The sequence below is a fragment of the Marmota marmota genome, unplaced genomic scaffold (assembly GCF_001458135.2).
Source record: "Marmota marmota marmota unplaced genomic scaffold, marMar, whole genome shotgun sequence".
Classification (NCBI taxonomy): Eukaryota; Metazoa; Chordata; class Mammalia; order Rodentia; family Sciuridae; genus Marmota; species Marmota marmota.
Window position 1 is genome coordinate 25307715 of NW_026000211.1, and position 15915 is coordinate 25323629.

The window sequence follows — 15915 nt, forward strand, 5'->3', positions numbered from 1 at the left end:
GTTTACCTGTCCAGATACGTGATTTACACCTACTTGTACACATATGCATTGCATAATTTAAAAGGAACTGCTGCAATATCAGAGTAGTTCCATGTTTTTCAAAGAAAATCTCTCAAACATTCATAGATGGAAACTTAGCCATTGGATGCATTTGATAATAGTGATACCTGACAGCCATTCCTGATTTACTGTATTCCATTTACTGTTCCCAATGTCCCTCTGGAGGAGACATCTTTCTTAATTTCATTATACAAAAACAGAACTGAGGGGCTGGAGATGTGGCTCAAGCGGTAACGCGATCGCCTGGAATGCGCAGGGCACTGGGTTCGACCCTCAGCACCACCTAAAAATAAAATAAAGATGTTGTGTCCACCAAAAACTGAAAAATAAATATTAAAAAATTCTCTCTCTTCAAAAAAAAACAACAACAAAAAAACAGAACTGAGGTTTGGGGAAATTAAGTGACTTTCAAACTGCTGGATTTTACATGGTGTGGCCAAAGCCCAGAGCTATTAATGTTATGGTGAGCCACCTTGACCTCCCACTGTGGGAGACCTTATGGGACTTCTCAGGGATTAAAGGCAAGGTCTGCCTCTGACAAAAGTGCAGACTTGTAGTTTATTTTTACATTTTTCTCCTTTATCCCTCCTTCTGGTCTCCATATGCTCTGCTTTTTCCTATGAAAATAGAAAACTGCTAGAAATCAGCTGAAACTTGGAATTGAAATATCACAAAAGGACATCGATTGGAATTTTCCAGAATGGTGTTTCCCCAGATATTAATAGTGTGCCTCAGTATTTTTTCTGCTTAAGTGAGTCTGGGATATTCTCGGTTTTAAAGGATAAACAACTTTCCATACCATAGTCTTTTTAAGTTTTTAGGTAGGAATTTATTTGCCCATCAATTATCTATCATTTGTGTTTTTCTTCCATACAAATTTCCCATACTATTAAAATTCAGAACACCAATTTTAGAAATGCTTTCTTAAGGGCTCTATGATTACAAATAAGATTTTTTTTCAAAGTCCTAAATTAGTGGAGGATTTATGTCCAAGGAAACTGCTGACCTTAGAAGATAACCTAGAGCAAACAAATGACATTAAGCTTCAAATTAACAAACTGTTGGTGAATTCCAGGCCATCTTGTCTCGTCATGCGCTTCATCCAAAATAAGCCATGTTCAAGTTCAAAGAATGCTGGAAAGTAGTGCAGGTCTTCCTAAGAGTTTCTCTAGCAAGTGACTGGGGATTAACTGCACAACCCTGCTCCCTAAAGGTCCTCACTCTGTCTCTGCCCTTCCCCAAGCTCTACCTCCTAGGCACAGGCTCACCTCTTTCTTCCACTGCCTATTGTCTCATGCTGGATCCTCTACTCTCTTTAGCTACATGCTAAAGTGCTTTGAGACTTAAGGTGCTTTAAGAATTCCTGGAACTGCCTGCCTCTGTTTCATAAAGGGTAGTTTTAGCATCTTTTTTTTTTTCCAAATTGCCCCTCTTCTCTTTACCCCTGTTTCTAGCACATCTTCCTTAACAAGAGAGGCAAAATTATAAATGCTTTTGATAACATTTTATATCCACCCTCCCCAGGTAGTAATAAAAAAACAAAACAAAACAAAAACCCCAAAACTGAAGTAAACTTCACTAAACAGCGTTGTTGTATTGTAAACAGGAATTTCTTATTTGTATTTCTTCAAATCTTTTAAAAATAATATACCGGATCTCATAGAAAGTAAGAGCCAGTACTATTTTATGAATCTCAGAAAAAAATATTCTGATTATAATGGTCAATACCACTGAATATAAGAGATGGTCCACTTTTAGGATATGAAAATGGTTGTTTCGGAAACAATGAAATATAACAGTATGTTGTTCTGTATTCTTTAAGTAATACACACACATATACATATATTAGGCAGTTGAAATTCTAATGATTTTCTTCTTTTTACAACAGTTTTCCTCCAATCATGGATGATGGATCACCTATAACAGAATCTGGGGCTGTTCATTAAAAATACAGATTTCTCGGCACTCCCTACCTCACAGGTTGACTGAAACAGAATCTTGTGGCAAGGTCTAGGAGCAATACTTTTTAAACTTTTCAGATGATTTTAATACGCATCCGGAGAAAATAACTTCTCGAAGGTGGTCTCTAGACCAAAGGTGATGGCATCACTTGACAGTTTATTAGAAATGCAGACTCTCAGACTCTACCCCAGACCCAGTAAAACAGAATCTGCATTTTAACATTATGCCCAGGTGATTCATAGCTACAATAAATAAAGGTGGAGAAATAGTAGATCAGGAGTTCTCAAAGTGTGATTGCCAGATGGACAACAGCAACTAGGAACTTGTTAGAAATGCAAATTCTTAGGCTGCAACCCAGAGCAACCTAGAGACTTGGAAGATGGGGTGGGGTGGAACCTAAATTATCTGTTTAATAAGCTCCCCAGGTGATCTGACACCTGGTAGAGTGTGAGCTGCTGGGGCCTATTCTTTTGAGTAACACACCCAACCACAAGCACTAATTGGTTAAGGCAATGCAAGGAGATTGAGCAGCTAGCAGATACCTGTTCTTTAGTCAAGGCGATTAAGAGGCATTAGCTAGCATCTTCAACGCTAAGTAATCTTTTAATCCCAGATGTGAAAATCATAGCAGATATAACAATTGGGAAAATATGGGGAATAAATTGCTGGTTAATTTTGATCTCTCATTTTTAAATGAGTCAGAGTGATAAATACATTCTAAGCCTGAGGAATTTTTCTACCTTCCATCTCTTACTTTTAGCAATTATTATTATTATTTTTTTCTGACTCGTCAGAGCATCTGTGACAAAGCCATCAGGTGATTAGTTCTTTGTAGTATAGAATGAGTTCTACTTTGAAATGCTGCCAAACTTCAACTCAAATGCAGGACCAAAGAGTGAGTACTTAATATTTATTTTCTTCACTTAAACGGGAGGGTTGAGAGGTGAGGACTTTGGAGAATGACCCATTGATTCCACTGGTTATTGAACATCTACTCAAGATCAGTTGATATTAGGTACTACTAATTTGAAGAAAAAAGATAGTTCTTTCTCTCAAGGAGCATGCAGTCTATTAGGGAGACAAACAAAGCAAGTAGGTAATTTCACTACAATTTGATCCCTTATATACTGCAGGCTTGACATGATTATCTGTTATAACCACAGGCCTAATGTGGTTTGAAGACAGATTTGAGGAAGGTGAGAATAACAAGAAAGAAAGACCAGTCAGTAGTTTCTGCACCAAAGTAGTGGCAAAATATACATGGGACAGCCATACAAGGATGTCCTAAAATACAATTTTTTTACAGTCAACTGTTGACCCATTACACCCACTGAAATAAGCAACTCAGGTAATTCAAAATAAACTTTGGAAGGTTTTATAAAAATCATATTTTTAACTATACAAGAAAGAGCGGATGCTTCACAACATGCCCTTTTTATTATCGCCAGCATTCCGTGACTGTGCTGTTTATGCCAGTATTATGCTTAATTAAGCACCATGGCAATATCAATAAGAGTCTGAAAGCCAGATGTGGCACAGAGAATCCAAAAATGCATCTATCCTGGCAAGCTTAGGATAAACCTTGCAAAAAAGAGAGAGATAATTCCCAGAAATTGTTTTGCCTCGAACAAAAAGATCTAAATATAAGAGGTTGTACTCCAAGGATAGATGAGAACAGCGAGCACGATTATGCAACAAAATCTCGAGCATGTAGAAACAGCATTCGGGTTTCTATTCCACATCAGTGCTATGCTGCTCCATGCTATTTAGGAATGGCATCTTTATGCTTTCTTACCACAAAATAGCCTTGAGGAGAGAGGGCCTCCTTTAAGCACGACTCTCCAGGGAGCTCTCTCTGACCTTCCCTGCCTGAGCTGGTCCCTTTCCAACTTCCCATGTTCTGTTAGAACTCCTTGCATTCTTGCATCATGGCATGCATCCTTTAGAACCTCAGTTATTGATTTATTGTCCTCTCCCCCACCAATAAAAGCCAGAGGGTGTTTAGGTTATATTTACTTATACGACCACCAATCTTCTGAGCTATTCAGTTGTTCATACTCTAAGTTAGGTACTGTATTAAGCACTCTGGGTTTAGCACTGGGAAAGACAGACACACTCTCAGTTATTAGGGAGCTAAAGATTGAGTGAAAGGAGACAGATAGTTCAACACATCAACACATAAATGAGTAAATAAATAATTGCCAATAGTGTTCAATGCTATATAATTAGTAAAACGATGCAATAGGGTTTTGAGAAAATGGGATTAGGGAGGGATCTTCTGGCTGGAGTGTGGAGACCAGGCTTTCCTAAATGGCGACTTCTGAATTGAGTCTTGTAACCATGAGGAAATCTAGGAGAGGTTTCTCCCAGGCAGAAGGAACTTGAAATGCACAAGACCTGAGATTTCCTGGGCTTAGAAATCTTAAGAGATGAGAGGAAAAAATTCAGTTTATTTAGGGTAGAGATATAGGGGTCAGATGGAGAGAAGAGGAAGATGAGGTTGGAGAGGGGGGCAGGGTCTAGAACATGGAGGGCTTTACTTGTAGACTGTATGAAGGCAAGCGGACTTTGTTCTAAATGTAGTAAAAAGCCTCTGGAGGGTTACTAGCAGACTTATGTCTTGATCAGAGTTACATATCTGGAAGGCCCACTCCAACTATGACATGGAGCATGGAGGAGAAAAGCTATTTAGTAGGGAGCTGCTGATGTCCAGGTAAGGATGGCTTGGGCTGAGGTAGAGTGGTGTGGATGGTCAGTAGTGCTCATCTTTGGAGGTTTTGTCAGTAGGACTTGCTGGTGAGGTGGTCTATGAAGGGAAGACAACGTGACTCAAGGCTCCAGCCTTAAGCATGTAGGTAGAGGCCATTTACAGAGATGGCATGCAGAACAGATTGGGAAGGGGGATGTCAAAGCAGGTCTTCGCTTTTGGACATTTCGAGTGGTATAAAGGTATATTGAGAATTGTAATGCAAAAAAAAAAAAAAAAGAAGAAAGAAAGAAAATAAAACTATTAGACATTCACACTATTCACACTGCTTGGAAGAGTTTACTAACCTGAGGTAAATCAAATAGCAGGGGGCTGGGGGTGGTAGTAGGTAAGTCCTGGCCTTTGGAGGGAGAAAGATTTGAGTTTGCACCTAGATTTCCTTGCCTAACCATGCCATTTTATAATTACCCTCTTTGAGCCTTAGTTCCCTTATTTGCCAAATATATCTGTCCCATGGGATTATTATGAAGAAAAAATCAGATGGCATGTATGAAATGCTTATTGCATATCTGGATTATACGAAGTGTTGAACAGCAATAACAAAAACTAAAGGCTACAAGGGAGATGGTGATAAATTGGGTAAGGGGACAAATGCAGTAAGAGACTTCATGGGCCATAGAGTTGTGTCCTCTGTGCTGAAAACTAAATCAAGAAGGACAGGAAGTCCATTTTTTAGTAAATAGGACCTTTCTCCCCATGTTTGAAGTTTCTGTTACTTCATGCAATATAAGGGCCAAGCCCACTCTCCAAGTTACAAGGCTGTATGTACAATTTGTTCTCCCAGTCCCGAACAGAATATCTCTTTCTACAGAATTCTCTAAAAATTTTGCAGACACATAACATAAAGCTTACACATTTAATTGTATAGTTCAGTAGTATCAAGTATGTTCACATTGTTGTGCAGTTATCAGCACCATCAATTTCCAGAACTTGTTTCATCTTCCGGAACTGAGACTCTGGAATTAACTATTGTTAATAGTCCAGTTGGGTGACCAGCATTCTACTTCCGACTCTAAACAATGAGTACTCTAGGTGCCTCACAGAAGAGGAACCACACAGAATTTGTCCTTTTGTGACTGGCTCGTTTCACTTAGCATAATGTCTCAAGGTCCTCCATGTTGCAGCGTGTGTCAGAATTTTCCTTCCTTTTTATGGCTGAATAATATATTCCATTTATCCACTCATCTGCCAACAGACACTTGGGTTGCTCCCATATTTTGGCAATTGCAAATAATGCTCCTGAACATGAGTGCACTGTATGGGAGGTTTTATGAGGCAGCATAAATATTCAGTTACTTATTAATTCATTTACTTATTCTCTCCCCTCAACTATTTCCCAAGTGCTTACTTAGGTTGGCGCTGATAATGCTTATAAGGAAAAGTGCTGTAATTCATTTGTGCAAGAGGCAATAGAGTTATTTAGAACATTAAGTTCTCTCCAGGTTTAAAATGTGTAGAATAAACTTTAGAACACTCTAGTGTAGCAATCCACCCAGCAAGCAATTGTCCAACGTTGATGTTGGGCATAGCATGAAATTTGCCGCAAAGAATCTTGCCTTCTGCCCCATAAAACCAGTGCTCTGAGGGAGGTTAAAATTGTCAATAGATAGTAAGGAGAATAAAGAGAACTGAATGGCATGACTTGTATAGTTTCCAAAATTTGGATCTATAAAGAGGAGCTTCCATGTTGGGAGACAACTGAAATTTAAATACATTTAGGGACTGTCGTTAAAAATATTTCCCTAGATATACCCAGAAAATCACCCATTGACTGGTTGATGACTTCTGTACATAATAGGCTAATGTTTGTTGTAACCAGTCAGCAATCAAAGTGGCTACATTTGATTGATAACTTGGACAGTGTGCTTAAATGTAGGAGACAAAACGTTCTCATAAAATAGATCCAACGAGGGTCTTCTACTTAGAGTTCCCAGAATGGCAAATGGAAGAAAGAGACAATTTGACCGGTAAGTGTTTGGAATCTGCAGTGCAGGACGAACCAAGAGGGAGGGAAAGAGGCAGCAGCAGCAGTAACCTGGAGACGAGAAATGAGAAGTGAATGGTGAAGAGGCTAGAGTGGTTAGGATAAAGCCCAAAATAGACTCGTGGCCTGCCTAGGTTTCAAGCTCTGTATGCTACTTTCTTCAGATCAGAACGCTGCCATTATTTTCAAAGCAGAGAGCCAAAGAAACAAGCTCCAGAGAATAAGATTACAAAACCGGGTCAGGCACATAGCCTAAACAAATGCTTCATGAGGCATACATTCATATGCACCTCTTTGTTATCCCTAAAATACGCTTTGAGAAAAAATGGGAATGGGAGAAAACTTTCCCTGTTTTAGGCACGTCGGAGGGTAAGAACTGATCAATATTCAAGAATTACCTAAGAGTGTCAATCCAGGACAAAAATGAATGTGAGCAGCTGTGTTTCACAATCTGACCTCAGGACATTGGATCTTTAGTATTTCCATAATATGACTGTAAAAAATATGTCCCTCTAGCCTTATTTGCTTTCCTTAATGGATAATGCTTCTGGCTTGGATCTTTGTGTGGAAAAAAGGATCTTTTGTCTCATAAAATGTTACAGATGCTGCTATGGTAACACACTTTAATTTTATTCCTATCTCAGAAGATAAACATGGGAGGCTGCAATTGGCAATTTAATCTAATATTTAGCATTAGCTTTAGATCCACAGAGCATTTGGGATTTTGGTTTTTTAAGGAACATTGGCACTTTTGTTAACCTGCTGTACTCAATTAAGCAGAATCCTAAAGCCCTGTCTAAAAGGTATTACTCTGCCAACTTAAAAATACCATGTGGCCAAGTTTTAAAACTCACAAGGGAGAGAAAGCATGCTGCTTCTATGACAAAATTCTTAGGTGGCCAGAATGAGTTTGCATTTGTGGGAATTTTCTTCTGGGCTAAAAAAACAAAACCCAAACATCCAGCATTTACAAATACAGTATCAATTTGGTTTGAAATAAAACCCATCCATTGATAGGGAGGGATCCATTGACAGCTTCTTTTCTTTATTAGCAAAGCCTGAACAAATAGCATTAAAACTTTTGCACTAAAGCCAGTTGTTTACTTTGCACTCAGTAAATAACCAGGGTTACTGCGTCCGGAGAAAGTAATTTGAAGCCCCAGTTCCTGGCTGAATTACAACAATATACATTCACACAGGACGTGGACGCTTTCATATCTGCCAGTGTCATAAAACATGGCAAAAAGCACAAATAGAAGGAAAGACACAGGAAACATGTTCAATAATGCAACATGGATTTAAATCCCCAAAGCTTTCCATTCCAATTGCAAAGAAACGTAAGCCCCCAACTCCTTTTATTTTTTTTAAAGAGCCTTTCTCTGCCATTACTCTTACTTCACAATTTTTATTAATTTTTCTCATCCATAACAGAAAGTCTGGGCAGCCAAAGGGTTAATGAAGGCTGTGGTCAACTTACACGAAGTTTCAATTACAAACCGGTGGGGGTCAAGTCTGATTTTGATTCACCATACGCCACACTAATCGATTCCAGAGCACATTCTGACTGCCTTTCAGAACAAAAACCCCGGTTCATTCATTAAGTGATTAGAAATCTGCATCTTGCTTACTTTTAGTCATGCTAGATCTTTACAGAATAAAAATCATCACTGTTACTGATTTATACACTGGCTTTAGAAACACACATAATGAATACACTCACACAATTGTACTTTTCAAACACCACAACATATACAAGTTGTTAGTAATTAAACTGGAGTGCCTACCTAAGTTTGTCTTGAAGCAAATTTCAGCCCTTTGTAATATTTTCCCTTCATAAAAGTCCCCAAGTATTTACAGTCTTCAGATGAGATCATACTCTTGAAACAGTAAAGATTAAATGTGAAGGGGGAACACAAGTGAAAGAGAGGTTGTTCACACTAAACATGACTTGTACTGAAAAGATTCCACAGTGCTATCTTGATCCTCATTGGTCACTCAGTGGGCTGGAACAATATTTGCCCAGTTGCTATGTAGAGAGGGGTGGCTGCCAACTCACTCTACTAATAAGCCTGAACCTGGCCTTTGCAGATAAGAGTGGTTATTGTTTGAGTTAATGTGCTTGCTGATAAGATGCTCACCAAAGCAGGTATAAGAAATATTTTTCATTTGTGACAAACCATAGACCAGCTACAGACATTTCTTTGCCACTCTGAATTTTAACAGCTGTTGGAAAAAAGTAAACCAGGAGATGTCTGTTTTTTTTTCTTTCTTTCTTTCTTTTTTTTTTTTAATTAGACTTTTGTCCTTTAGGAATGCATATCTAAAAAGATCACATTTAAATGTTTTCTTAAAAAGGACACTATATTCAAATTCAGAAAAACAATTGCCTATCCCAACTCTGAGAACTGATTATTAAAATATATTCAAAATATCTCAGGGTGCACATATACATCTTTTTTATTAAATATGCACATATATTTATGTGTAAATGAAGGTTTACTTTAGGAAAATTTCCCCAAATTTCAAAGGAAGCAGTTTGGATTTGACAATTCTGAATGTACATACTCCATCATTAAACTCGTGAGCACACACAATGCACACATAGCAAGCAAGTTTGAATAGTACAGGACTAACGTAAAGCACATGCCAATTTAGATGGGGTTTTAGAAAATTCAAACACAGATGTTTTCCTTTTTGTATTTAGAGAAACAACTTTATTATTTTTTCAACTTAAACTAACTGCATTTTTGGGAGGATCCTGTGAATATAAGACTGTAACCCTAAATTTAACATCATGTAATGAATGGAGACACATGAAAACAGGCATACTCAATAGGCTTTTAATACATAATTTTCAGTAATATCCTTAATGTGCCTGAGACTAGGAGAAAAATGGAACTAATTACTCAACAAGTAGGATGCTTTCTAGTGCTCTGCTGTAGAATGTGTCAAGAAGATTATTAACTATGTTGGAAGGGATCTAAATACCTCTGATTTTCTATTTATCACTAGGTAGATAAATCCAATGAATTTTTAAAAGTGTATATTTGCTTATTGGCTATAAGTAAAAATCAAAATGAATAAAATAATAAATTCATAATAATAGCTTCATAAAAATTTCTTATAGAACCTGAAGGACTGGAGTCACTTTAAACTCTGTAGCAGAATACTGAGGAATTTCAACTTTCATCTTGAGTATTTTTTTAAAAAGTTCCTACATTATTAAAGAGAACCTCAATGAACCAGCCAACAGATTATGTTTCTGATATATACAAAAAAGTCATTTCTTGAATTAAAACATGTGACAATAGGATGGTACTAAAATTTGGCTATTTTTAAAACTGAGCTACAGAAAATTTGCTGGTCAAGTTAGGGAATAAATGCTCATAGCTAGAAGGGATAGAATAGAATGTGGTTCTATTTATTTATTTATTTATTTTTTTTTTTGAGTGGCCTCCTCAATTAATAGATTTTTTTAGTGTGTTTGTTTAGTACCAGAGAGTGAACCCAAGGGTGCTTAACCACTGAGCCATATTCTCCAGCCCTTTTAATTTTTTTTTTTTTGTTTTTTTTTATTTTGAGAAAGGGTCTCACTAAATTGCTTTAGGCCTCTCTAAGTTGATGAGGCTGGCTTTGAACTTGTGATTCTTGTGCCTCAGACTCTTTACTTAGATTACAGGCATATGTCACCAGGCCTGGCTAAGAGATGTTTTTGAAGAAACAACCTGGTACATCCCCAGCTTCATTGTATTTACAAATTTCTACTGAGCATGTCTGAGCCAAGCCATTGAGAGACTCTTCTTTTCAAGCCCATGAAAAACACACATAAATGATCCCAACATTCATGTCAACATAGTTTCTTCTGCTTAGCGCTTTAGTGCAATATTCCATTAAGACCAAGGGCTACGCTCCTCAGAATATACCCAGAGGACTTAAAATTGGCATACTACAGTGATGCAGCTGCATTAATGTTTCTATCAGCTCAAGACACAATAGCTAAGCTATGGAACCAACCGAGATCAATGGATAAAGAAAATGTGGTGTGTATACACAATGGAACATTACTCATCTATAAAAAATAATGACTTTATGACTTTTGCCGATAAATGGATGAATCTGGAGACTATTATGCTAAGTGAAATAAGCCTGTCCCCAAAAACCAAAGGTTGAATGTTTTCTCTGATATGTGGATGCTAACATACAACGGGGGGGGGCAGTAAAGAATAGATGTTTAGTAGATTAAACAAAGGGGAATGAAGGGAAGGAAGGGGGACAGGAAATAGGAAAGACAGTGGACTCAATCTGATATAACTTTCCTATGTTCATATATGAATACACCACAGTGAATCTCCACATCATGTACAACCACAAGACTGGGATCCTAATTAGAATAAGATGTACTTCATGTATGTATTATGTCAAAATATACCCTACTGTCATGTATATAAAAACAACAACAAAAGGGTTTTAAGAAAAGAGTGTGATTGGTAATCCTTATACCACTGTTTATATCTTCATAGACTCATGAATTCATACAATTTTCAAAATATAAATCCTTAGAATTAATAATTATTAAAAATGCTCTTTCTATGAAAACCTGGAGGAATTTTATTCTTTATAACAAGGTTTAAATCTGGAAGAGAGCATGAACTCAATCTGGTGTCTTTAAAACTACATTACCTTTTAGTAACGGATACTCGAGCATTCCCAGAGAAAATTTTCTATTGGATGATGGCCAAAGGAGATTAGCTAAATGTTAAAAGACCATATCCTTTCTCTTACTTTATCTTTGACCTGTTTCACACTATTGTAATCAAAATACTCCTTTGTATCCAGAATTTGGTTACAGGACAGGTCAAAATTTCTATAGGTATTTTAAGGAAGAAAAGAAAAAAAAAACATATACAATACAAAACACACTCTGCAGTAGACACTATCATTATTTGGCCAGATTTAGAAGACAAAGTTTTCTCAAGGATATAAAATTTCATGGAGCATTAAAAAATATGAAAAGGAATCAGCTTTTAGATTTGACAGCTTTTCCTTTCTATTCAAAGCAGATACCTTTCCAAAAGACTTCCTTTCGTCCCTCATGAAGAAGTGTGACTATGACAAGGTAAAATACTCACTAACAAACTGGGGATGTTGTGAAACATCAGAATCTTGCTTCTAAGAATGGTCTTCTCGGAGTCTTAATACAAACTTGCTCTTTCAAGGTGGAAAATCTCAAGACTCTCCCCTGCCCTCCAGATGACATTAGAATTGGTCACAAGTCCTCTCCATTCTTCTGCATCTGGCGCTGGAGCTCATCCTGCTTTGGTCATACTGCACAGGTTTTACTGAATGAAGACCCCATGCTCTCTCTACCCTGGAGGTCTCCCACATGTTATTTGCCTGGCCTGGAGCCTCTGCCTTCTTTCCTGTTTTACCTAACTTATCTTTGAGCCTCCTTCATTTCTTGGCTTGGGGTTGCATGTCCCCCCTTGCTCTGTGCTGCCACAACAAAGGTGTACTTGCTTGGGTGGAGAGGAGAAGAATGATTTCCATGTATCCTCTGCCACATCTTTAGAGTCTCTTGCAATGCCTACCTGGCAGATAGCAAACACTCAATGATTACTTGCCAAAGAACATGCAATTGAAACATTTGCTTCTGTTGGAGACACTGGCCTAAACAAAACGTGTAGGACTAAAGTTTCCTGGAAGGTGATATAATATTGGCTCCAGGAAAATATGTGGCCTCTTTATGGCAGCTAAGATAATGAGAGTGGATCTGTTTTTGATCAATCTAGAGACCATGACTTAATCTTAGCCTGCACTGATTTTGTCTAAAAACATGAAGAGATAGACCACAGGTTAATAAGTACATAAGTAACAAGTACATAAATGCCCTTGGGATCCTGGCAGAATAGATTTTGTACATGTAGTACATATCATTATCTAAGCTGTTTTTTTTTTTTAATTTATTTCCATTCCTAGATTCAGTGCCCAAACTTTTAATTGCTTGATGGATTTCTGTCATTAGTCTCAGTCAATAATTTTTTTTTTCTCCTTTTTCTTTCTACTTTGTTGGTAGAAAGATTGCTTCTAAACACTTTGTATAAACACCTCACAAATTGCAGCTCTAGAGTACAAAAAAGTCAAAACCAATTTTCATTGACCCTGGGCGCTCCAATCTGATATTCAAATCACCCTAACAGAAACAGGAGATGCTATCCCTTAGAAGTTCCAGAAAGTGTTTCAACAAAGGTATATTAAAAACATTTAAAACTAGCATTTGAAATCGTCATCTTCCCTTTTAGTACCTCTGAGTGATAACAAAAGGAGAATCCCAGAGATCTAGTGATAACTTTGAGAAGGCCAAGTTCAATGATTCCAAAGCTCCAGCCTTAAATCTTTGCTCTCTAGAGATAGGTCAAGATTTTAATAGGAATTTTATGTCCCCTTCCATGCCATATATGAATTATATCTTGTTGAATCTATCTGTAATTTTAGATCATGTCATCTTTTTAATAAACTTTTGAAGAGCTGTGTATTTCTTTTGTATCTCTATTTGTGCCTAACAAGGAGATCAAATGTTAAAACTTAGCTAAGTGAGGAGGAAGTCCACCTCACTTGGGACTCTGGTTATGCTGGGATCTACATGGCCTTATCTGACCTCGCCTTTGTAAGTAGCACAAGCTTTATTAGCATTTGAACAGGGACCTGGAAATGCTAATTTAGGTATCACCCTAACTGCTGAGTGAATTCCCTGGGAGTCACATTTGAATCCTGTGAACTGCCACAATTTCATCATAAAGGACAGCTCCACTCAGAAAGGAACTGTCATCTTCCCTATCCCAGGGAGGCCCAGACAAAATTTCTTTCAGCACAGCACAGTTGGTTTACAATTCCTGGGCTTCAGTACAACACACACTGAAAGATCAGTGGCTTGGGAAAGAAATTATATTATGGAGAGCTACCTGGTTCCTGCGAGGTCTGAGATGGTAACTTATATATCACATCCAGCAAAAATTTTAAATGCATTCTCTGTATTTCAATAGGGAACACCACCACTACCTTACCTATGCTAACCGAATAGTTTGTCCTTTCTAAAACATCACACCTCGATGATATCTACATTTATTTAAAAGACACCTTAGGATTCCTAACATAAGGAAAAGCTGAGGAAAAAAATTGACAAATAGCCTTATATGTAATATTCTGGGGGTTTCTCGGTTGTATTGAGATTTGACTTTCATCATAGAGATGGACCCAGTTAAATGGGAAGATATCATGACTGATATCATGATATTTTTGATTATGATCTATGTGTCCTTAAATGACAGAAAATCTCAAGGCTCAAATTCTCTGATCTGAGCTGACCAGATGCATTTGGATCCATGGCTTTAAATGCCTTATGAAATCACCTCCCATTCTTTATCTTTGGCTCCGTATTTTCCACTGAGCTCTGGATCCTTTGTGCACTGCTCTCAGAGATCACAGTCAGATGCCTGATAGGGAACTCTGCTCAACAAATCTAAAGCAGAGGTCTTCATTTCCATGCAATCTGCCTATGAAACCTACTGGGTTCATTGTTCCCATTTCAGTTAGTAGCGTCACTGTCTGCTCAATGGTTTAGGCCCCAAATCATCTTATTTTTCTGTCAATCTCCCCAACCAATCATCAGAAAATTCTTCCACCTCTGCCTCTGCATGCGTTGTAAATCCAACTTCTTTTCACCATCCCCACAGCTACAAGGAGCCACTCCTATTTTCCTGTTGGATCTTGATCCTTTCATAGGCTCCTCTAAACTCCTTTCTCCTCTCAGAGTATGGAGCCACAGGCATCTTCTGAAGACAAAGCTCAGATCATTGTTTGCTCTTAGAATCTTGCAATTAAAATAAGAGCCTCGGCTTCCCATGGTTTAGAGCCCCCATGAAGCCTGAGTTTCTTCAAGGTCTCCTCTCAAGCCCTCCATAGTCCAGCCACCGGTGGCCTGTAAACACTCAGACACACCAGCCTCATTCCCATTTCAGGGACTGTCTCCTCTTCCAGTGACACTTCCCTCCATGCTGAACTGCATGCTCACTCAGCAAGGCCTTTTCTGACCACCCCATCTAAAGTAATCCTGTCTCCCTGGATACTTTCTAGTCTGTGTCTTCATATATCTCAAACACTTAGCATCATTTGAAATCATGACTTATTTATGCATTTACTATCTTCTTCCTAATGCCAGAATGTAAACCTGAAAGAAGGAACCTAGTCTGTCTTTTTCATAATTACACCCCCAGTGAACACAGACTTATACCTAAGCCTCTTTTTAATGGCAAATGAAGAAAGAATGCATCTCAGAAGCTTCTTATCTCTTGAACTTGCTACTTTAAATATTGAAAGGTTTAGAAATAATGTAGATGCGGCTGTATAACCAATGAGATCCTGCAATCTGTATACGTGGAAAAACAAGAATTCATACCCCATTTGAATCAAATGTATGATATGTCAAGATCATTGTATTGTCTTGAGCAACCAATAAAAAAAAGAAATAATGTAGATAAATCACCTACCATAGTGCCAGAAATGTAAAGAACATTAAACAGATATTTGGGAACTATAGCAAGCATGTTTTTCCTGTAACTCTCAGCACATACTGGGGGATAATTTAGTAGAATGATAAGATTAGTTGGAGATTCAAAAACCAAATAATGATAAGGAGATGGAAACATTAATTGCTCTAATTTTGTCAGTACACATTGTATGTATGTATTGAAATATCACACTGTACCCAATGAATATGTACAATTATTACATTAATCAAAAACTTAAAATGCTTGAGATGGGCATGTTAACTATTTGATCATCATACAGTGTATGCATATATCACATTATCACACTATACCCCATAAATGTATATAGTTAAAATAAAAACAAAGGACATTTACAGTTAGAAGAACTTGGTTTGAAGTTCCTGTTTATTTTACTATCTATGTGACTCTTGAGCCAATTTTTTAACTTCTCCAAGTTTCAATTTCCTTACCTATAAAATAACCCAGTTGTTATGAGGATCAATGTCTAGGAAATGCCTGCAAAAGTGCTTCATAAAGTTTAAGTGCTAAGCAAAATACATTTAAATATTCACGGGATGTGGAAATGTCTGTTGATGAAT

General features: G+C 37.5%; 1 protein-coding gene across 4 annotated transcripts in view; it reads right to left on the reverse strand.

Annotated features, from left to right (window-relative positions):
- Palld (palladin, cytoskeletal associated protein) overlaps window positions 1-15915 on the reverse strand; it is a 372211-nt gene that overhangs the window by 297806 nt on the left and 58490 nt on the right. The window contains exon 1 of one of the 4 annotated variants that reach the window (XM_048791702.1): window positions 8558-9002. The exons of the other annotated variants lie outside the window; for them this stretch is intronic. The gene's annotated coding sequence lies outside the window, so the exon portion shown is untranslated. Of the gene's footprint in view, window positions 1-8557; window positions 9003-15915 lie in introns of those variants that run through there. 4 annotated transcript variants of the gene reach the window in all.